Source organism: Anomaloglossus baeobatrachus, chromosome 3 (assembly GCF_048569485.1).
Source record: "Anomaloglossus baeobatrachus isolate aAnoBae1 chromosome 3, aAnoBae1.hap1, whole genome shotgun sequence".
NCBI lineage: Eukaryota > Metazoa > Chordata > Amphibia > Anura > Aromobatidae > Anomaloglossus > Anomaloglossus baeobatrachus.
Genome location: NC_134355.1, coordinates 250,750,970 through 250,774,310, shown reverse-complemented (window position 1 = coordinate 250,774,310; position 23,341 = coordinate 250,750,970).

The following is a 23,341-nucleotide window of genomic DNA, read 5'->3' as shown; positions in this document are numbered from 1 at the left end:
CACTTAAGTTAACTTTCAGGAAATGGTGCCATTGGCTGAAGGGGGCAGGTCATCCCATTACGATAATCACAAACCATAAAAACCTGGCATATCTCGAGTCTGTCAAATGTCTCATTCCCAGGCAGACTAGATGGTCATTATTTTTCACCAGGTTTAATTTTACTGCCACTTACCATACAGGGTTTTAAAAAGGAAGCTTTTTCTCTGGCCTCTTGCGCTCACCGCCGTTATCTCTGCCTCCTGCAGACTCCACAAGCCCAGGATGTCCCTCCACAGCCATTTTCGTGTCCATTGCCTGGAGATCAATGACGTTTGCATTGCACCACCATGACACCCCCTCCTTCCAGCCCTGTTCCCACAGCATTGCCCAACTCATGCAGCCGTTGCTGTTCTTCAGCTGTGACCCTGCCTCCCATGACCCCACTCTACTACTGCGCGGCCCTCCTGCCCTGGTGAGCTATATCCGAATTTTACAACTGACTCTAGGATTCTAAGATGAACTGCCACTTTTAACATTAAATATTATTATTATTTTCCTATTTTCTTCCTATAAATTTGGGGTACGACTTATAATCCGGTGTGTTTTATAATCCACAAAATACAGTAGATGGAAACCTCAATATAAGTGCTCAGCATAGAGCACAAGATACAAAATGTGCTGTATGCAAATTGCCGCCAAACAGCATTCAATCCCACCAACCGCAGCCATTTTCCTGAAGTACATCACGTCTGCTGCCTGGACATCAATGGCCCTGCATTACACTGCAGCGACACCCCTTCCTCTCGAGTCCGCAGGATTGCCCCACTCATGCCACTGCCAACATCCTTCAGCTACGACCCTGCCTCCTGTGACCTCACTTCACCACCACTGCCCACCCTCCCAGTGAAAATTATCTGCATTATAAGACACACTCACATTTTATCCCCAATTATGGGGGTAAAAAGTGCACCACAAGATCCGAAAAATAAGGTACATCTCTGAAATTCGTGATTCAGGTGAAATCCCCGACAGAATCATTCATTATAAGGGGACAGCAGAGTTACTCTGGACTCTGTTTGGCCTCTGTTCAGAGATGTCCATCTTTTCACAGGTGAACAAAACTGTTGATGGCTGCACTTTTGTGCACGTCTGAAAAGTAGCATAAAAAGATGGACACCGGATCACAGGCCATATGGGGGTCAAAGTGACTCTTTCTGCCTCATTACAGTGAATTTTCCTTTGAGCATTATGTCTGAATCATGTTTTTCAGAGATCTACATGTAATCCCCACTGTTAGCGCTCATCATAGAGCATAGAATAAATATGAGCCGTGCCATACTGCGATGTTTGGAAGGCAGAACGAACAAATCAATAGCGGTTGAAAAATTGTCTTTATTAATTTGTTTTTACACCGTTCACAATTTGGTATGTGATTAGGTGGCTTTATTTCACAGGTCAATCAGATTACAGCTATACCAGATTTATATAGTTTTTTTACGTTAGTCTAGCACACTAAAAATGCTTTTTTACCAAAGAAAGGGTTTTTTTGCATCGCTGAATTTTTAAGGCTATAGCTTTTTTTTATTTTTCTGCTGCTAGAGTCATGTGAGGGTTTGTTTTTTGCAGGATGAGTTGCAGTTCTTATGGTACCATTTTGGACCACATAATATCTTTTGATCCCTTTCTATTCCGCTTTTTGTGAGGGAGAGTCAAGAAGAAACATAAATTCAGGATTTTTTTTAAAAAAAAATTGTAAATTCTTTATTTTAGAATGTTAAACAAATAACTACATTTCAAATAAACATAATTTATGGCAACATTCGTTTTATATAAATAGCAGAAAAAAAATAGGGGAAAAGAAAAAAGGTACAAAAAGGAGAATTAACAGGGTAGAAATAGGGAAGTGGAAGGGGGGTTGAGGTGAAGAACAGAAGATATAGGCTTGCCCCCACCTTAAAACATAAAATAACTGTGGTTTAACACATCTTTGGGAAGATGAGTTCAATTTCCCTAGCCACACTCATGCCTGATTAATGCCATACCTGTTCTCTCTTAAATACGACTTGCCTAACAAATTGAAGTAGATCAAAAGATCTTTAAAAGTTAGACATTATGCTGCAATCCAAACAAATTCATTAACAAATGAACAAAGTAATTAAGATCTATCCATCTTGAAAAAGGTTATAAAACCATTTCTAAAGCTTTAGGCCCTGTGCGCACTTACCGGATTTTGCCGCGGATTTTCTGCGGATTTGCTGCATGTTTCGCTGCAGAAAATGTTCATAACATCTGTGAATCACCAGCAAAACCTATGGGGAAAAAAAATCCTGTGCGCACTAGGTGGATTTTGACAGCTGCATGTTTTGCTGCGGGATTCCCGCAGCAAAAACAATTGCATGTCAATTCTTTTCCGCACATCGCTGCGGGATTTCACTCCATTGACTACAATGTTGTCTTGAAATCCCGCAGGGAATAACGCAGGCAGCAAATTCTGTGCGGTTCACTGCGTTTTCCTGCGTTATTCCCTCCGGTATTTCGCGGTTTACCTCCGGTAATGTACATGGCTTGCCTGCGGTTTTGCAGGGAAGTGATGTCATTACAGGAAGAGGAAGCCGTGCAGAGTAAACACACACAGATCACAGACATCACAGACATAGAACCCACACACACACACATATAGAACACACATAGAAAGCAAACGGAAATATAGAAAACAAAGCACGTGGGCTCCACTGTATTTTTACCGTCCAGCTGAGGTAAACACACAGCGGCTGCCCGGTATTCTCAGGCTGGGGAGGGAGAGGGGCAGGGTTAATATCCCCCGCCTCCCTCACACCTCCCGCAGCCGAGAATATCAGCCGCAGCTGCCCCGGGACTGTCGCATGCATTATGCGGCAGTACCGGAGTGTCGCCGGCTCTTCTTGCAGCCGTGTAGCAGTGGCAGTCAGGGTAATACAAGGAGTTAATGGTGGCGGATCACCGCCATTAACTCCAGGCTTGATCATGGCAGCGTCTATGTGACAGCTGACATGATCAACCCGTAAGTAAAGTAAAAAAAACACACAGAAAAATCCTTTATTTTAAATAAAACACAAACAAGCCACGTTCACCCTTTTATTAACCCCTCCCGAAACAAAGCTCCGGCGTAATCTACAGCTCCGACGTCCTGCGATGCTTACATCCAGCCGCGACTGACACAGACACTGCTGAATGCAGCCTCGCAGCGAGACAGCAGAGGTAACCACAGGGCATTTCCAACGGCCGGTAATGTGAACTCACTGCTTACCGTGAGAAATGCAGTGTGCTCACAGGGACTCTATCTATCTATCTATCTATCTATCCCTCTGTCTATCTATTCTATCTATTCTTCTGTCTATTTCTCTATATCAGAATGAAATTACTTTTTTTTTTTTCAATGTGCTTTATTGCATTCATAAAGCACATACCAACCCGCACGCGGCAAAACCGCGGCAATACCGCGAAGAATACCGCGGTAAAACCGCGGCAAACCGCATGCGGTTTTCGGGTGCGGTTTGCCGAGGTTTTTTACCGCGGGTGCGGTAATCTTTGAATACCTGCGGAATTTTCTTGAGAAAATTCCATTTTCCAGTGCGCACAGGGCCTTAGGACTCCAGTGAACCACAGTGAGAGCTATTATCTACAAATGGTGAAAACATGGAACAGTGGTGAACCTTCCCAGGAGTGACTGGCTGACCAAAATTACCCCAAGAGCTCAGCGATGACTCATCAAAGAGGTCACAAAAGACACCACAACAACATCTAAAGAACTGCAGGCCTCACTTGCCTCAGTTAAGGTCAGTGTCCATGACTCCACCATAAGAAAGAGACTGGGCAAAAATGGCCTGCATGGTAGAGTTTCAAAATGAAAACAACTGCTGAGCAAAAAGAACATAAAAGCTAGTATCAGTTTTTCCAGAAAAAAAATCTTAATGATCCTAAAGTCTTTTGGGAGAATACTCTGTGGACTGTTGAGATAAAAGTTGAACTTTTTGTAAGGTGTATGTCCCACTACATCTGGGGTAAAAGTAACACAGAATTTCAGAAAAGGAACATCATACCAACAGTAAAATATGGTGGTGGTAGTGTGATGGTTTGGGGGTGTTTTGCTGCGTCAGAACCGGCAAGACTTGCTGTGCTAAATGAAACCATGAGTTCTGCTGTTTACCAAAAAATCCTGAAGGAGAATATCTGGCAATGTGTTTGTGACCTCAAACTGAAGCGCACTTGGTTTATGCAGCAGGACAATTATCCAAAACACACCAGGAAGTCCATCTCTGAATGGCTTAAGAAAAACAAAATTAAGACTTTGGAGTGGCCTAGTCAAAGTCCTGACTTTAATCCAATCAAGATGCTGTGGTATGATCTTAAAAAGGCGGTTCATGCTCGGAAACCCTCCAATGTGGCTGAATTACAACAATTCTGCAACGATGAGTGGACCAAAATTCCTCAAATGCTTGATTTTAGCTGTTGCTAAGGGTGGCCCAACCAGTTGTTAGATTATGGGAGCAATCACAATTTCACACAGGGTCTTGTAGGTTTGGATTTATTTTTCCCTTAATAATAAAGATTTTCATTTATAAACTGCATTATGTCTTTTTCTTATGTTATCTTTGTCTAATATTTAAATTTGTTTGGTGATCTGAAACACTTAAGTGTCACAAACATGCAAAAGAATAAGAATCAGGAAGGGGGCAAACACTTTTTCCCACCTCTGTATGTTTGGATAGCAGGAATTCATTACTATTTACTTTAAGATGCAATGCCTTGTAGAAAAATGTTAAATAATTGTAAGAAAATAATGTTGCCTTATACCAAGATAGAGATTTAATAAATTAAACAATTGAGGAGGCAGAACAGGTTACACAATGCTTCTGACTGCTCTTTGATGCCTCTTCATCTACAATTGCACAATTCTAAAGGCCACATCTCACTAAGCAACATCGCTAGCAACATCGCTGCTAAGGAACAACTTTTGTGACGTAGCAGCGATGTTGCTAGCGATGTTGCTGTGTGTGACATCCAGCAACAACCCGACCCCTGCTGTGAGGTCGCTGGTTGTTGCTGAATGTCCTGGACCATTTTTTAGTTGTTGCTCTCCCGCCGTGAAGCACACATCGCTGTTTGTGACAGCGACAGAGCAACAACTGAATGTGCAGTGAGCAGGGAGCCGGCTTCTGCAGAAGCTGGTAACCAATGTAAATATCGGGTAACCAAGAAGCCCTTTCCTTGGTTACCCGATATTTACCTTCGTTACCAGTGTCCGCCACTCTCACGCGGCGAGTGCCGGCTCCCTGCTTCCTGCACACATAGCCAGACTACACATCGGGTAATTAACCCGATGTGTACTCTAGCTAGGAGTGCAGGGAGCCAGCGCTAAGCGGTGTGCGCTGGTAACCAAGGTAAATATAGGGTTGGTTACCCGATATTTACCTTAGTTACCAAGCGCAGCATCGCTTCCACGTCGCTGCTGGCTGGGGGCTGGTCACTGGTTGCTGGTGAGATCTGCCTGTTTGACAGATCACCAGCAACCCGTGTAGCGACGCTCCAGCGATCCCTGCCAGGTCAGGTTGCTGGTGGGGATCGCTGGAGCGTCGCTTAGTGTGACGGTACCTTAAGCCTGCAATCCCTTGCTTATCATTTATAGATACTTTATAACTAAACAGTTATAACCAGGACATCACAAATTTTACGATCATTGCGGTCCCAGAGTGGTCATTTTATAGTACGTATACAACAAAATGATTTTGAATAATATAATTCAGGTGAAAGAGTCAGACAATAAAACCAAACAAATAATAATTTCTGAAAGTAGGCTGTGTTCAAAAGCCTAAAACATTTTATATCCAAGATGCATAGCTAGGTTACAGTGAATGTGATTTTAAGTCTGAAAATACCCCATGGCAATAGTTTCATAGTCATAATTATATGGGCTCCGCTCCTAATAGTCACATAAATGAGATGAGACTTTTTAAGTACGCTTCAAGGAAACAGCTGTGAAAAGCACTTTAAGCAGCAGATCTACTGCTGGTAATATTATACACAGAAACGTACTTTCCAGTAAATTTATAAGCTTGAAAAACCTATTGGCAAAATTTTAATCCAACATCAATGCAAAAAAAAAAAGTCATCATCAAAATGTTCCTTTAGTGAGCAAACACACATATTAACCAGTTCAAGACCTGGCCATGTAGCCCTGTTGAATGGGTTATCTTATTCTCTTTTATATCAAACATCTGGTAATACTGATAAAAACAGTTTTAAAGTAGTATAGTGTGCCGCCCCCACATCAGCAGCCGGGCTGCTTGGATCTGGATCCGCAGTGGCTTGAGGGATCTCCGGACCCTGGGCTCGTGCGGACACTCAAATAAAAGGGGCGCAATATGTACAGGGGATTGTTGTGGATAATTTGTGGCGCCACCCACGGTGTGTGGTAAAATGGAGTACCACCGCTGCTGTTTTTGAGCACCCGGGAGCGATGGAATGGCAGCTAGATGTTAACCCCTCCGTGGGTAGGGGTGGATGCCCCAGGGCTCAGTGTCCAGAACACGGGAGGTGGTGGCGGCCGGTGGTGGTGCGCCGGGATGGACCGGAGGATGTTGGTGTACTCACGATTGAATAAATGCACACGAGTCTGCTGGTAAACCAAGGTGTCAGTGGCCGGCTGCCGCGTTCGGGTGTACTCGGTTCCCACACCCGGCTGGTGTACCAATGTCCCTTCCTCCGGTACTCTGTGTTTTCTTCCTATTTTAGATGACCTCGTATGGAATGGGGAAGTCCACTCCCAGTTTTGTTTTGGTTGGGAGCTGTGCCCGCGAAAACTGATCCTTGGGACCTCAGTGGGTGTTTGCGGAAACCCTATCCCCCACGGTGGGCTGCCGTTTCGCTCTATCTGGGCTAACACTTTGCAACAACATCTGGAACCTTGCTCCCGGCCTGGTTAATTAGAGAAGGGGCTTGCAACTGTCTTCTAACTAGGGTCCAGGTACCCCGCCTGTGCACGGTTTCCGGGCCGGATCTCCGCTGTCAGTACCGGCGGGCTCCAACCCTGTCCCGGTCCACTCTGGATTTCCCGCGACCGGGCTCCTGTCGCCTTTGGACACGGTCCACTGCTTACCACCTAGCCAGTAGACCAGGGCCACTACCCTGGCTACCCTTCACTAGGCTCAGCCTTCCACCTTCCACTTCAACTGTCAACTTTCCTCACAAAACTGACTGGTTCCCTCCCCCGTCCTCAAGACCCCTAGGTGGGCACTCCCAAACCGCCTGGTCCTGCCCAATGGTGTGTCCTTCCTATCCTGAGGGGGGTGACTAGGATTTTATGGCTGATGGAACCTGGTGTGGGATGGTGTATTGTGGGGTGTAGTGCTCCTCTGTGACCACCTGGCGGCACCAGGGCATCACATTGGTTTAATACAGCCCGTCCGCGGGCTGTCCGACCACTGACGTTTATTTTTTATTTTTTTTTCTGGAACTGAACGGGAAAAAAAGGTAAAATAACATGTTAAGAACATTTTTTCCCTTTATGGGAGGCACATTACTTCAACGTTGCATAACAGAGTAAAACATGACATTCCCCTTCTCTGTTCACCATCCAAACAACCTGGTACCCTTTTTCCTTAGTCCCAAGCTGTTTTAGGTAACGCCTGCATGGTCCGGGTAAAAAGTTCCTTGCCCGGCAGTCCATCTCAAGGGCCCATAGTCCGGGGACCCTTGGCCTAGAGGTTAGCCACCGGTTTAATTAGTGGCTTGGCCTTGGCCTACTCCACCGTAGGCCCTTCCTCCAATCTACCTCTCCAGAGGCAGTGCAGGGGAGGAGTAACAAGAAGGTAAATAAGGGTATTTACAGGACCCAAGAAAGTTTTTGGGGTGACCTCACCAGTCCTGAGGTCTTGGTTCATGATTATTAACCGGAAAACGGGGTAAAACTTCAACAATTTAACGGGTAGTCGGGGAATCACTACCTGCTCTTTATCTTCATGCAAAAAGCAGGGGGTTTCATTCACTACCACTCTTTACATCAAGGGCAAACCACCCTCGCTCCCCACAGTGTCTGGTGTAACTGACCATGTCACCGGGTTCCAGATTCCTATCTGGATGGCCAGTCGGCAAATGAGGAGCCACATCCCTCCGGGACACAAAGATCATGGAGTCCAGTCCCGACTCATAGATTAACTCCCAAAAGGGATGGGGGTTCAAGTGGCGGACCTGCCCTCTGTAGGTTGGGCCCTGCACTCGGAAGGTAGACTGCCGTAGGTTATCTTTTTCTTGATAGGTGCGTGCCAGCACCTCAGCTTTGCGTTTCTCCCGTGCAGCAATCTCCTGCTTCAGCTGCCGCTGTTGTCGCTCCCAGTACGGCGCACGGGTTCCATGCTCCTCCTCCTGCTCTGGGACTTGGCACACACGGATGCCCTCGGTGCGGCTACAACCAGATTTTCACTCTGCAGAGGGCCCAATGCTTCACTGGCCTTCTCTGCTTCCCTGCAGGTAAATCCCGGCTACTCCACAGCCGGGACCGGGCACTGGGTAGAAACCTGCACGGCTTCTGCGGGTGGCTTCTGGTTGGGCACTGTCTCCGTTGCGGCCGGGCGGTCTGCCGGAGCCGATGTCATCTCTGTTGCAGCCTGGCGGATTGCCGGAGCCAACGTCATGACAGTTGCGGCCGGGCGGACCGCCGGAGCCGACGTCATCACAGTTGCTGCCGGGCTCAGGGCCGGGGGTGACGTCACTGATGCTGCAGCCTGGCTCGGGGCCAGAGGGGATGTCCTCCGGACTGCGGTCCGGCGCGGGGCCGGATAGGTGTCGGAGCAGGGTTACAGGCAGGGCCCGAGGTCCCCATTGCTGGGTCCTCCTCCTTAGATATGATGGGTTCCACTGCCGTTATTTGGGGTAGCGGGCCGATCGGGGTGCTGGCCGCAGACTTGTGTGGCGAGGGAGGCGATGTGGCGGATGGGTGCAGGCCGGGCCCCTCAGCCGGTACGACCGGTTTTTGGGGAACATAGGGGCATGGGTCACCACTTACCTGCTCCTCCAAGGCCATCTCCATTTCGTGCGCCCGGACAGTTGCAGCCAGGCCCTTCATTTCGGCAGTCCACCGCGTCATGATGAAGTGCGCCTGGGCCTGGATAATCCGACACATTCTCTCCGTCTGCGCTTCAATCCAGTCGGCGGTCTCGGGAACAGGCCTCTGGACTTGCTGGTTGTCTGACTTCTGAGACATCCTGCCGCTTGCTTGTCCAGGAACGGGATTTGGCAAAGTCCTGGTGTCCCTGCCTTTTATCTTCTTGTGTCACGTGCCACTTTTTCCGTCCTTCCCCTTGGTTTTTCGACAGCAGACTCGCGGGACCCACTGTCCTTTGTGCTTCCTGTCTAGGGAGTCACCAACTTCCGCCCGCATTCCCAGGGGGTGGGGCTTCAACTTCGCGCCATTTTCCGGGGAAGAAGACACCGGGCTTGTTGTTTTTTACGCCCATAAATAGCGGCAAAATGATGGCTGTCGAAAAATTTTGAAACGGAGCACCGTTTACAGTCCAAAACAAGGCACAATTCCACTAGGTAGGTGGATGGGTTACAATCCTGTTCGTGACGCCTGGTTTTGAGGTGTGCCGCCCCCACGTCAGCAGCCAGGTTGCTCAGATCCGGATCCACAGTGGCTTGAGGGGTCTCAGCGGAGACACCGTTCCCCTCACCAGACCGGTGGGCCTGTGTTCTCCATTCTTGCCCTGGTGCCTGCCACAGCCTCCTTCTGCTTCAAGGCCACACACAGGAATTCTGGGAGTGCCCGAAGGGTTCATGTGCGGCCACGTCTCCTTTCTTAAAGGGCCAGCATTCTATTACCCAGAAGTGACCCTTGAGGTCAGCTATCACCCTGAAGGTATTTAAGGCACTCATCTCTTAGGGGAGGGGCTTGAGCAATGTTGCCTATCCGTAGTGCGTTGCTAGTTCTCAGGTCCGATACTCATTACTGTGTCTAATCCTGCATTACGTGTCATAGTACCAGTTACCTGTACCTACTAATCTATGTCTCTTCCTAGGGCTAGCTGCTACCACCACCTCCGTGCTGTCAAATCTGAGTTACCACCTCTCTGCTGCCACGTTTGAGTCACCACCTCCGTGCTGCCACATCTGAGTCACCACCTCTGTGCTGGCACATCTCAGTCACCACCTCCGGATTGCCACGTCTTAGCCACCAACTCTGTGCTGCCACGCCCAGGACACCATGTCCTGTTGATACATTCCTCGTCCGTCCCGTTACATCTGTGGACATCCTTACTGGACTTCAGAGACTCTCCTGTCCGTTAGAGCTGATACTACTGGTCCTGGCAGACGTGCATTTAGGCCCCTTGGGGTTGCGACTGACAGTCCCTGCATAGGGGATTAGCACGAGGTTAGCTCCTCCAGGGGAGTCCGGTGTACGGCCCAGTGGGTCCACTCCCGGACACTCGCCGCTCCTCGGCTACCATAACAAATATTTCCTTTACACTTCCCATGTATTTGCTACTTTGTGTTGGTAAATGACATAAAATCCCAATAAAATGCATTTAAGTATGTGGGTGTAATATGAAAAATTGGAAATGTTCAGGGGGTATGAATATATTTTAAAATCTTTAACATATATATATATATATTATATATATATAATATATATATATATATATAATTTTTTTTTTTTTTTGCTTCAAAGTGTCCTAATTGGTGCTGCAGTAAATAATTAGCTTAATTCCCTCTCTGGCTAAGTTCACACAGTGCGTTTTTCGCGGCGTTTTTGCGCAGTTTTTGGGTGCGTTTTAGCTCAGAAAACTGCATGACTTTGCTTCCCCAGCAAAGTCTATGAGTTTTCATTTTTGCTGTCTGCACACAGCGTTTTTTTTCAGCTGCGTTTTTGTGGTGCCACAAAAATGCAGCATGTCAATTATTCCCGCGTTTTTCACTGCGCTTTTCATCCATTGAGTGCAATGGGATGTTGAAAGACGCAATGAGAAACGCAAATAGCTGCGTTTTGGTGCGTTTTGGTGCGTTTCTAAGACCAAAAACGCAGCTATAAACGCAGGAGGTGGGTAGTAAAGTGACGTGTACAGGAAGAGGATTCCTTTCATGAAATTCATGAAATAATTAAAAAAAAAAGGGCTTCCCTATATTTTTGGTTCTCAGCCGGGTACAAATAGGCAGCTGGGGGTTGGGGATAGCCCGTACCTGCCTGCTGTACCCGGCTAGCATACAAAAATATGGCGAAGCCCACGTCATTTTTTTTTGTTTGGGGGGGGGCAAAGAAATCCTGCATACAGTCCTGGAAGGAGGATGCTGAGCCTTGTAGTTCGACAGCTGCTGTCTGCTCTCCTGCATACACTATTGGACGGAGGATGCTGAGCCTTGTAGTTCGACAGCTGCTGTCTGCTCTCCTGCATACACTATTGGATGGAGGATGCTGAGCCTTGTAGGTCTGCTCCCCCTGACTCTCCCTCAAGCATACAGTCCTAGATGGAGCATGCTGAGCCTTGTAGTTCTGCAGCTGCTGTCTGCTCTGCTGCATACACTATTGGATGGAGCATGCTGAGCCTTGTAGTTCTGCAGCTGTCTGCTCTTCTGCATACACTAGTGGAGAATGAAGAACACATTGAAGAAGGAAATGACATCAGACCTTTTTTTTGTTCACTGATAAAAAACGCATAAAGACGCAGTGAGCAAAAACGCAGCAAAACGCAGCAAAAAACGCACCAAATCGCGGCAAAACGTGTGCGTTTTTTGCCGCGGTTTTTTGCCACGGATGTGTTTTTGTGCGGTTTTTGCCGCAAAAAAAGCACAAAAACGCAGCGTCAAAAAACGCAGTGTGTGAACCTAGCCTTACATTGCTATACACAACAGGTTACGTCATACTACGTAACTAATAAAAGTCGTAAATCTTCTTTGAGCAGCATGTAGATTGTAGATAGCAAACATTGTTCCTTCTGAAAGATATACACAAAGAATACGACATTTATCAGATGGAGAGCCCCTATGACCAGTGATAGACTTTTTTATATGATAGTTTGAAAACTATAGCAATCATTCTCATTCACTTAAACAAATAATTTCATCATATTTTTGCCATTTTCATATTAATTATTTTTTATGGTATGAGGGCAGGCTATAAAAACATTGAAGTTTCAGTTTTTTAGAGTTTTTTTCTAAATAGTGCAACGTGCCACTAACATCACTGTTTGCATGATATAACTTTAGACATTGACTGCACATCCAAAACTCATACATTGATCTCCTGCAACTGGGCAAACATTTACAAAATTGAGTATAAGGTTCTTAGTTAAAGGACCACTCCAGCATATTTTTTTTATTTCACTGCTGGAGTGGTGCTTTAAATCCAAGTCCATTGCCCCCTGTCTTAGGCTGAGACCGCACTTTGCGTTTCCACCTGCGTTTCAGGTGCTTTTTAGGTCCGTTTTGAGAAGCACCTTTTTCATGCCAAAAGGCATGCATTTTGATTTTCCAGCAAAGTCAATGGAAAATGGTGATTTTCAGACCGCACTTTGCATTTCTAAATGCTGCGTTTAATTTGCATATTTTGTGGCAAAAACCATGTGTTCAAAGAAGCAGCATGTCAGTTGTTTTTGCCATTTTAGGTGCGTTTTGCTAACATTGATGTCAATGAGAAATGGCAAAAACCAAGATTCCTTCAAATTCCTGCGTTTTACCTGCTTTTTCAGTGCAGAAAACATGCGTTTTTGACTACCAAAACGCATGCTTTTTGGACTTCAAAATAATGATTTCATATGTCCCTTTACACACACACATAATCCGACAATTAAATTTGAGAAAAATATGCATTTATTGCTATATTGCTATAATTTTATGAAATATATCTATTTTCATTATTTTTTCCATTAATATAGATTTTATCCTTTTTTTTCTCTTTTTTTCATTCTGTATGACTGATTAAACTTTATTTAGCAGTGTCTTGTTGTTCAAAACGCATCTGTCAAAACGCAGGTGGAAAAGCATGCAAAAAGCGCTGAAAACGCATCAAAAAGCGTTAAATACGCATCCGTTTTCAGCGCTAAAGTTCTGAAAAAGGCAACTTTGGTCAAATCAATTAAGCCAAAAATGTGCGTTTAGAACTGCAAGTAGGTGAACGCAAAGTGCGGTCTCAGCCTTACGCTCAGCCTCAAGTGACTTTTTCAGAGTCACTCTGGTCTCATGGCAGCATCTTGGGCCCATAACATCTGACTGTCCGGAATTCAGACATTATGTCACAAGCTCTCAATACAAGTCTATGAAAGGAAGAATAAGGCACACATAGAGTTGTATGGAGTTGTGATCTCGGCGTGTTACATGACACTAGAGCTGCTGGCAGGTCACAAATCACCAGAGACCAGATTGTGTGGTGGTGATACAAGGAGAAGCTGCGGAAGCTTGAGTATGAGACAAGTGTCAGAAGGCTTAGATTTAAAACACCATTCCAGTGGTAAAATAATAAAAAAAAATGCTGTGTGCTTTAACATTCTGATTGGATTATATGAAGCCCACTGCTACATCATGGTAAACCCCTTTTGCCACATATGCAAGAGAAGAATTTAGGCTAGGGACCCACTTTGCGTTTCCACCTGCTTTTCAGCTGCTTTTCAGGTCCGTTTTGAGAAGCTCCTTTTTCATGCCAAAAATCAAATACCTACGATAGCAGCACGTTGCATCGCCGATGCTGCGATGTCGCACGCGATAGGTCCCGCCCCCGTCGCAGGTACGATATCGTGTGATAGCTGGCGTGGCGAAAATTATCGCTACGCCAGCTTCACATGCACTCACCTGCCCTGCGACCGTCGCTCTGGCCGGCGACCCGCCTCCTTCCTAAGGGGGCGGGTCATGCGGCGTCATAGCGACGTCACACGGCAGGCAGCCAATAGCGGCGGAGGGGCGGAGATGAGCAGGATGTAAACATCCCGCCCACCTCCTTCCTTCCGCATATCCTACGGAAGCCGCGGTGACGCCGGTAGGAGATGTTCCTCGCTCCTGCGGCTTCACACACAGCGATGTGTGCTGCCGCAGGAGCGAGGAACAACATCGGACCGCCGCATCAGCGTAATTATGGATTACGCCGACGCTGCACCGATGATACGATTACGACGATTTTGCGCTCGTTAATCGTATCATCTAGGCTTTACACACTACGATGTCGCATGCGATGCCGGATGTGCATCACTTTCAATTTGACCCCACCGACATCGCACCTGCGATGTCGTAGTGTGCAAAGCCCACCTTAATGCTGCATTTACTTCCTGGGAAAAGATTTCAAGAATCTCCAAAGACAAAATGACTTTTGAAGTCTTTAAAAATACAGAGATAAAAAATATAGATTTGTCAAACAATACGGATAGATAGATCCAGTCAGGGATAAAATACATAAAAAATATATACGATGGTGCAAATTTCACCTCATTCTTACAACCTAAACTACAAAATAATATACCAGATAAAGATCTGTATTTCTTCCTAGAAATAAGGAAAACCATCAGGGAACTTATAGAACCCAAGTGTAAAATAAACAAATTCATACTTAAATTGATAAACAACCCAAATAAACTAATATGGAGTCATAAGAACATCTATCATGCCTACAATTCTGAACTCACCACAAGAAAATTGATATACATATCCAGTTGGGAAAAGGACTTGAAAGTAAAATTCACCCAAGACCAATGGGATAAAGCTCTTTAAAAACACATACCTTTCCAATATCTGCGCTACGTTACATGAAGCTTATTATAAGATTTATACCAGATGGTATTTCACTCCGGACAAAGTAGCTAAAATATTCCCAAGCCAAAAACCAACATGCAGGAGAGGTTGCGAGACAAAAGGTGACATTGTTCATATTTTTTGGAGCTGTCCTAAAATCAGAAGCTTATAGCAGAAAGTGTCTAAAATAATAAATCTGATAATGCACTCAAAAATAAGTCTAACCCCACAATTAGCTCTCTTATTGATAGATTCGGATACAATAAACATAAAATACAGGGCCATTGTAACTCATATCCTTCGAGTTACCAAAATCGAATTGGCGGCACGTTGGAAATCCAATAAAATTCCAAATATTGATGATCTAATAGAAAAAATATCCCTTAATAAGTTCTTTGAAGAGAGGCATGCTCTAATTAATAACTCTTGGAACAGATTTAAAAAAAAATGGCACCCATGGACTGACTTTATTAACAACAATACATAAAATTTTAAATCTAATCTAGTTCTAATTCTTGTATAAAAGTAATACACTATACTTATTCAATTAGTTTAATAAGAAAATTGTTTACATTCATCTCCTGACATATTATTTGAATATCATACTTTGTAAATTTTTAATCCGACTGTATGTCATAGTTTTTACCAATGTTATTTGTTTTGTTTCTCCTTTTGTATATGTCTACTGTATATTATTTGTTTGATATAGCATGAAGTAATGCTATACAGCACTTTCTGTTTTATTGTTTTTGTTAGAACTGTTTTATGTATAAACTTTGAAAACCTAATAAAAATTATTGAATCACAAAAGGCATGTGTTTTGATTTTACAGCAAAGTCTGTGGAAAAAGTGGATTTTCCGACCCCACTTTGCGTTTCTAAACGCTGCGTTTAATTTGCATATTTTGTGGCAAAAACCATGCGTTCAAAGAAGCAGCATGTCAATTGTTTTTGCCATTTTGGGTGCGTTTTGCTAACATTGAAGTCAATGAGAAATGGCAAAAAACAAGATTCCTTCAAATTTCTGTGTTTTACCTGCTTTTTCAGTGCAGAAAACATGCGTTTTGGATTTCCAAAACGCATGCTTTTTGGACATCAAAATAATGATTTCATATGTCCCTTTACACACACACATAGTCCAACAATTTAAATAAAGGAAATTAATACTTTATTGCTATTTTTGCATAAAATATCATATTACCGCAATAATTTAATGAACAAAATTGAATTTAATGATTTATTCTATGAATATAGATTTGATTCTTTTCTTCCAATTTTTTCAAAGAATTTGACTATTTAAACTGTATTAAGCAGTGTCTTTATGTTCAAAACGCAACTATCAGAATGCAGGTTAAAACGCAGGTAAAAAGCGCTGAAAACGCATCAAATACGCGACAAATACGCATGCGTTTTCAGCGCTAAATTTCTGAAAAAGGCAACTTTGGTCAAATCAATTAAGGCCAAAACGTGCGTTCTAAACTGCAAGTAGGTGAACGCAAAGTGGGTCCCTAGCCTTAGAAACAGAGACCCTGATTTCAGCGATGTGTCACTTATTAAGCTGCATGTTGTAGTTTTGATAAAATCATTGTTTTATCAGCAGGAGTTTTTCACTAGAAGAGCAGTAAACCTGCCGCCATGAAGCTTTCTATACTCATGGCCTCTGTATAATCCCTCCTCAACCACTCACTAATTGACAGCTATCTGCCTATGCACAGAGTACACAAAAAGCTGACAATCAATCGTGTGGGTGGGGTTATGCAGAGCAAGCACAACAATCAGACAATCTACAGCAGATAAAATAGTGATTTTATGAAAACTACAGCAATCAACCCAGTAAGTTATACATCGCTGGAATCAGGGTCTTTGCTGCTACAGCACGCTCCTCTCAAATGTGGTAGCAAAAACCTGGTGACATATTGCCTTTAACCCCTTCACGACCATTGATGTACTATTAAACAAAGTTCAAATCACCCTCCCTTTTGCCCCAATGAGAATAAAACCAATTAGAGAAATAAAAAATATACACATATTTGGTATCGCCGCTTTTAGAAATGCCCGATCTATCAAAATATAAAATCAATTATTCTGATCAGTACATGGCTTGACGAGAAAAAATTTCCAAACACCAAAATTATGTTTTTTTGGGTTGCTTCAACAGTGCATTAAAATGCAATAGCAAGGAGAAAGGACGGGACTCAGCACCAATTCCAGGATAGGAAAAATGTAAATCCAACGAAAAATATATAAAAGTGTAGAAACTTTATTCAACGATTAAAAATCCAAGAAAAACATCATCGATTCCATGAAAACATCATGGCTTGACGCGTTTCGGACAGTTGGAATGTAGATAAGTCCTTAATCATAAGAATTAAAATGCAATAACAATCGATCAAAACATTGTATCTACACAAAAACGGTATAATTAAAAACATTAGCTGAAGATGCAAAAAATAAGCCATCACTGAGCTCCAAATGAGGATGCTATGGGTCTCAGAAAATGGCAACAAACGCGCAATTCTTTTTCTTTTATACAAACTTCTGATTTTTTTTTCATTGCTTAGATAAAAGTAAAAGTATACATGTTTGGCATCTAAAAACTCGCACTTTCCTGAGGAAGCATACTGACATGTCAGTTTTACCATTTAGTGAAAAAAAAACAAGCAAAAACCATTGTGGAATTTCACTTTATTCACAATTCTTCACATTTGGAATTTTTTCCCCATTGGGAAAATTATTGGAGTCATTCAAAATTACAATTCGTCTTGCAAAAAATAAGCCCTTACATGGCAACATTGATGAAAAAATAAAAAAGTTATGGCTCTCAGAAGAAGGGAAGGAAAAAACGAAAATGAAAAACAGAAAATTGCCGAACGTGAAGGGGTTAAAGGTGTTGCGCCTTGCAGCAACCAGAGCTGAAGGGATACTGCATCAACGGGGGAAGCGACACAGATACCTTACAGCACCCATGTTGAAAGCCAAGCTCTCATGGCCCCATGTCTCACCACCCCACAGGCACAGCACCACAGCAATAATGGTTACCATACAGCAACAGCACTAAGTGAAAGGAGTTAAAAACCATTCACCTCAAACAGAGCGCTGAAAGCAAAATGTCATCTCCTGGTAGTGTGGTGGTTATACAGTAGTTAATAAGATAATACAGAGTAGAGGTTACAGTTAAAAAAGGTGTTTAATGTGGCAGTTATAACAAGAGTGGACAGTGTGGCAGTTCTAGCTAACAAGGGTGGACAATGTTACAGTTAATAAGGGAGGACAATGTTGCTACTGAGAGGGACAATGTAGAGGTTATAACTAAAGGGGGCTTTACACGCTACGACATCGCTAATGCGAAGTCGTTGGGGTCACGGAATTGATGACGCACATCCGGCCGCATTAGCGATGCCGTTGCGTGTGACACCTATGAGCGATTTTGCATCGTTGCAAAAACGTGCAAAATCGCTCATCGGTGACATAGGGGTCCATTCTCAAAAATCGTTACTGCAGCAGTAACGAGGTTGTTCCTCATTCCTGCGGCAGCACACATCGCTCCGTGTGACACCGCAGGAACGAGGAACCTCTCCTTACCTGCCTCCCGGCCGCTGTGCGGAAGGAAGGAGGTGGGCGGGATGTTACGTCCCGCTCAGCTCCGCCCCTCCACTGCTATTGGGCGGCCGCATAGTGACGTCGTTGTGATGCCGCACGGACCGCCCCCTTAGAAAGGAGGCGGTTCGCCGGTCACAGCGCCGTCGCCGGGCAGGTAAGTAGTGTGACGGGTCTGGGCGATGTTGTGCGGCACGGGCAGCCATTTGCCCGTGTCGCACAACAGATGGGGGCGGGTACCCACGCTAGCGTGTAAAGCGGCCTTTAGTGACATGTAAATGATTTCTCTGCAAAAAAGAGCATAATCTGCATTTAAGAATTTCAAAATGTATTTTATATACTATCTGAAGGCAGAGTTTGGGCTTCAATTACCTGTTATTTAGTAGAAGTTCACAGGATCTCTTGAGCAACTAGCAGACAAAAACCCTACAGAATGATATACCATGATATTGACAGTGGGCACCAGATGCTCTTCTTTGAATGCACTCTGTGAATTATATACTATAACGTTATGAAATATCTAGCTGTAAAACATGGTACTGTTACACCAATTCAATGACTGACATTGTCATTATTTATAACCTGTGTTAAATGCATCATGAGTATTCTGGTGGGCAAGCTCTGAATTTGCCCAAACTGTAATATCTAGATTTCCGCACTTTTGAAGTGGATCAGAACCAAGTGATTTACACCCTTACTACGTTAGTTCAGGAAACTGGTAAGCTGCTGCGTGTATAATTTTCTGCAATGGCGTATGAGATAATAATAACACTTGACAACCCATTTACGAGAGAAATTACAGTCTATGAATGTTCTCATTTGTGTAGAGATTTTACACTTTTTCTAATATATGCTTTTCAGATGTTGCTTTTTTCCTTCTCTGTGAACTGATATTTTTTACTTCTACTTTAATAGTAAAATGTTAAGTGCCTTTTGGGCAATTAGGCATCAATATTGAAAATGTTGCATCACTTCTACTGACATCTCCAGTGCCAAAATGCTCAAGAAATGCAATATTAATAGTATTTCACTTTTTATATGGAAATCAATTTAAAGTGCAATAAGCATTGTCATCTAATTAATATTAAGTGCATGATATATTTCTTCCAAGGCTGAAAAGAGCACATAAATTATTTAACTACAATACATTATCATTTTAGAGAAAGAAAAGTAATTTTATATATACATTGTTGCTTAATCCTCCATGGCAGTTAAAATTTTGGAAAACCATTCTGCGAGTAACAAATCAAGACATTATTCTATATCCATATGAAAGTATGTGCTAATTCACTTGGGAATTATAATCTATTCAATACAAAATAGATATGCATTATGCCAGGATGCTTTATACAAAAATACTATATTTTACTGAACAATGTAAGGATATATGTGCATATCGAGTATTTGGTTACAGAAATCTTTGCACCAAATCTGCATCTCTTGGCAAGTTGGCAAGAAAAACATGCAATTTTGCTGTGATTTTGATGCGTTTTTTCCATGCACCAAATCTGCAAGGGAATAAGAAGCAACGTGCACAAAACTTCAGGATTCTCACTTGCTTTGCTGACATATGGATTTGCATGCAGTTTTATGCCAAAACTGCACTAAAAAAACATAAAAACGCACTTTGTGCACATACCCTAATAATCAGAGAATTTAAAGGGAATGTATCAGCAGAAAATTACCTATGGTTTAAAAATGTTTTCCAGTGTTTTTTTTATATATCACAATATTTATTAAGAGTAAAAATTGCAATTTTCACACTAAACACTGTCTTTTAGACTCTTTGTTTCAGGAAATTCATACATACATTAGCCACAGTAAAGGAAAAATTCCAACCCCATCTTTTTACCAATTCATCTCATAAGCTTGTGAAAAGGTCATTGTGAACGGAGGGGGTCAGGGTCAGATGTGACATCGCCTATTGTGATTGGTGGATGCTGTGCTATCAACTATGTGTAGAGGACTTACCGGTAGTGGTGAGTGAGCACTAGCATGATTGGTTCTCTTAAGGATCATTTTGATTCTCGGGCTGAGTAAACTCGTTTGTAGAGTATAATGGAAGTCTATGGAAAACTGGAGCAGATCTTCCCGAAAATGCTCAAGGTCGCCATTGACTTCCACTATCCTCAGTAAACAAGTCACGCCCATAGAAGCATTAAAAATTCTCTTTACGGGTACCGAGCACCCCAGCACGGTAGTGCTCACTCATCACTAGTTACCAGTCATTATAATTCTGCCTCCAAAAAAAACTGCTGGAAACTCTTCCTGAAAAGACAGGAAGTAAAGTCTAAAATTGCCCCATTGGCCAGTGTAAGGTTCATATGTTGCTTTTCTCCTGCTTTTTTTTATTGCAGTAAACCCTGCTCTCTTGGCAGTGAACAAGTTTTGTTGCTTTTTTGCTGCATTTTTGCAGTGTAATTTGTCTACAGTTAGGGCTCTTGCGCACGTTGCGTACTTACATGCATTTACGCTGCGTATTGCACTGCAGCGTAAATGCATGCGTCCTGCATCCCCTGCACAATCTATGAAGATTATGCATAAGAATGAGCACGTTGCTTTTATGAACGCAGCGATTTGGGTGCTAAAATTTTGACCTAAATCCGTGCGTTCATAAAAGCAGCATGTCAATTATTTGTGCGTTCTGGATGCAGCTCCCACTCTGTCTATGGTAGGGGCAGCAGCCAGAGTGCATGAAATCGGCTTTTTATAACAAAAATACTGCTTCCATTCTGCAGCGATTTGAAGCGCACATGTGCTGTCAAATTGCTGCAGAATATTCAGCAGTTACGTGCGCATGAGCCCTAAGGCTGTGTCCGCACTTTGCGTTTTCACCTGCATTTCAGCAGCGTTTTGAGCTGCAGCGTTTTCATGCCAAAAGGCATGCGTTTTGATTTTCCATGATAGTCGATGGAAAATGAAGATTTCCTGTCCACACTTTGCGTTTCAAAACGCTGCGTTTGATTTGCATAATTTGTGGCAAAAACCATGCGTTCAAAGAAGCAGCATGTCAGTTGTTTCTGCTGTTTCTGCAGCGTTTTGGTAACATTGAAGTCAATGAGAAGTAGCAAAAAGCAACAACCATCAAATTTCCAGCATTTTACCTGCTTTTTAGCTGCAGAAAGAGTGCGTTTTTAACTCCAAAAACGCATGTTTTTCTGACATTAAAATAATGGAATAATATGTCCCTTTACACACACACACATAGTCCAACAATTAAATAAATAAAATTATTATTTAATTGCTATTTTAGCAATAAATATTATAAAACCGCTATAATTTCTTGAAATATAACAATTTTCTTTATTAATTCAAAAAATATATATGTTTTGCTTTTTTTTCTCTGTTTTCATTCTGTTTGACTGTTTAAACTTTATTTAGCAGTGTCTTGATGTTCAAAACGCATCTGTCAAAGCGCAGGTGAAAAAGCATGTAAATAGCGCTGAAAACGCATCTAAAACACGGTAAATACGCATGCGTTTTCAGCGCTAAATTTCTTAAAAAGGCAACTTTGGCAAAATCAATTAAAGGGAACCTGTCAGCAGAAATTTCGCCCAAAACCTAAAAGATTCCCCCTCTGCAGCTCCTGGGCTGCATTCTAGAAAGGTCCCTGTTATTATTGTGCCCCATGTGAGACCAAAATAAAGACTTTATAAAGTGGTACCTTTTTGTATTCAGATACTGTAAATGTGACACGGGGGCGGGCTCTCTGGCGTCCGTTATTCTGCCTCCTGGTCCTGTATGCCGCCCCCATCGCTCCTTTCCATAGCTAATGCACCACCCACTGCTCCAGCCATCCCCGCGCATGCCCAGTGCCAGTCTCACGGGACTGAGAAGTGTGACCGCTGGTCGTGTGCGCAGCCAAGTGATTATGGGCGGGGCTGTGATTGTTATCAGCAAGCACCCGCCCATAATCTCGTGAGCGCGCAAACCTCACCAGCGGTCACACTGTGCTCAGGGTAGATGCTAGACTGTATGGGCTGCTTCCAGGGATGACGTCCCTTTTGTCACGTGATAGGGGCGTGTTCAAAATACTATCACGTGACAAAAGGGACGTCATCCCTGGAAGCAGCCCATACAGTCTAGCATCTACCCTGAGCACAGTGCGACCGCTGGTGAGGTTTGCGCGCTCACGAGATTATGGGCGGGTACTTGCTGAATCTTTTAGGTTTTGGGCGAAATTTCTGCTGACAGGTGCCCTTTAATGCCAAAACGTGTGTTTAGAAATACAACTAGAATGACGCAAAGTGCGGACATAGCCTTAATGTTTAAATAAAGTTACATTCCTTCACCACAAAAGAAGCAAAAACAGCAAAAAACGAAGCTGCATTTTTGCACGCTCATTGCTTTGAATGGTGAAAAAAACTGCAACAACGCTCAAAGAAGTGACATGCTACTTCTTTCAATAATGCAGCATGCAAGACATGAGTGGAAGAATGTAGTATTATAATCACTAAATAAATAGCCGACATATATATATGGAGTAAAACTCAACTTGCTCCTATGACAAATTAAATTTCACCATTAAAATTAATTGAAATGCTATTAATCTGTTCCAGCTCCTACTTATGGCTGCCAACCTGGTATATGCCCCCCATCCTGGGACTGTATATATGATCTCCCAACCTGGTATATGGCCCCATTCTGTTCCCTATCCTGGTAATGGCCTAAATTCTGGTATATATTACCCCATCCTGGTAGATCACCCCCCATCTTGGTACATGGCTTCCATCATGCCACACACTTAAAAAAACTATTATACTCCCACTCCCTCTAGTCCCCCACAACGCGGCATCCTCATCTAATGCAGTCTGCAGACGGCATGTGGAAACGCAGTGCTCACAAGCTGAACAGCTGACACACTCCCACATGCCGTCAGCTGCCTGCATAAGATGATGAAGCCGCGCTGCGGGGGACCGGAGGGAGGGTGAATATGTAACGGGGGCAGGGGGCGCCTCAGGGGGTGTAGTCGGGTCCCCTCGCCTTGTGGGCCGCAGGCTGAGCCCCGGCCCGGCCGTTACTT